The sequence below is a fragment of the Aplysia californica genome, unplaced genomic scaffold (assembly GCF_000002075.1).
Source record: "Aplysia californica isolate F4 #8 unplaced genomic scaffold, AplCal3.0 scaffold00203, whole genome shotgun sequence".
NCBI classification, from domain to species: domain Eukaryota; kingdom Metazoa; phylum Mollusca; class Gastropoda; order Aplysiida; family Aplysiidae; genus Aplysia; species Aplysia californica.
In genome coordinates, this window is record NW_004797473.1 from 687,123 (window position 1) to 688,985 (window position 1,863).

Here is a 1,863-nt window from a genome sequence, read left to right on the forward strand (position 1 = left end):
CACTCTCTCTCTCTCTCTCTCTCTCTCGCTCTCTCTCTCGCTCTCTCTCTCTCTCTTTCTCTCTCTCTCCCCTCTCCACTCTAGATTGGCCCCGGCAGTCAGTCAGCGTAGTTGCAGCCCACCTCCTAAATGACGTATGTAATACATTGTATCATTGCCGGGAGCGTAGAACAAACAATACTGACGTACGCTGACAAAATGCCTTTTTGCTTAATCACAACAGTTTCGAGATAACGATGCCATTTGTCAGCGTAACCTCTGCGTTCTTCCAAAATTTGAATTCTAATTTATTCAAAAACTAATCACATTTTCGCTTTTACTTTTTTTCACACACGTAGGGTGACTGATCAGGCTTTCGATTTAGCAAATTAAAAAAATGTAACGCCAAAACAGGAAAAAATATTTTTAAAAGGCGTTTGGTCAGCTTACGGTAGAATACATCATGTCGTACATCATCAATTAGAAGTCCATGCTGTACTGTAGCCCGCGTGTCCACCAAACCAGAAACCGGCCGACCGTATTAGTATTAGTACGTGTATTACGTATCGCGTCCGTCTCTCGGGACATTGCAAGTTGAGACACAGAACCGATTTTTACCTGAGCAATCAATAAGTGAGAATTCAGTTTGGATGTGTCCACCACAACGACGCGACTCCTCCCGACAAATTGACGATCGGTTGGCATGCAGCTTGCGTCATTTTTTAAAAGTTGAGCGCCGTGGTAACGTATCAGCATTAGGCCCAGTCAATAGATATATATAGATTCTAGATCTAGCTACTCCATGTACAGGTATTTAAAAGAAAACAGCACATTTTTCAAATAATTTAAAGTTAAAGTTACGTTTTAAACATAAGGTAGGCCTACTTGATCAGCACCTTAAAATTATAAATTTGCGCGCAAACAGTCTACTAAAACCTTTTATTTCTTATTTCTGCCTTGCGTTCATTATCCTCTTGACTATTTCTAGCAGGATACTGAGTTGTAACAGTGTTGTCATAGCTACTCACACGTTGGTGGGCACTCACTCACGCTGAACACAAACAGACTACATTGCTTCCTCCCGACAAAACATCAGGTTGTTTCTGCATTGGTGGACATGCAGGTGGTTGGAGGGTGTCACTGGTAGATCCTGCTTCTTTACTTTCCCTCTGTTGTATCTGTCTATACTATGTCTTATTTTCCCCCAGCTCTGAATTACCATTATTATTGTGTTGATGTGCTTCACTTTATTCAAAAACTCAAACAAACTGCAATGGTGGACATGCTGCCGCAGAGAACATAGATCTACGTTCCATCAAAGGGCGTCCTGCCCTTGGCCCAGAGTCACTTACTGTCTATATATCACAGTGCCCTATGAAGCGGATGACCCTAGTTCGGATCTCCAAAACGTGACATTTTGGGTCCAGGGTTGGCTGACGTTTTCAAAGGTTTCACCCATCTTCTCTCATCAACTTTTTTAGGCTACTTCCTGTTGAAATCTTTAAATTTGGTTTCGTTTAGTGTGGCAATTGTGGGAATCATAAGGGTCTTTTTATGGTTGAACCAAAGAGGTTGGGTTGAACTCAAAAGAGCAACAGAGTCCGCGAGGCTGTTTGTCTTGACAACATCTGACCTTTAATTTGGAGCCGCGGGCCTTTCTCTTCACAGACTGTTTTGCACACACAAAGCAGACAGATCGCCAGAAGCTGCTGAATGAACACAGCGGTATTCCAGACACATGCTTTTGGAGGTTAAAAGAGGAGGGGGAGGGGGTGCGGATTTTCTTACATTTTGCAACAGGGGGGTGGGCTGCATTTGCTTTAAAAAATACAGAGCTGCTGGGAAATGTCATAGCATTTCATTCTCCAATCTCAGACTATCTCT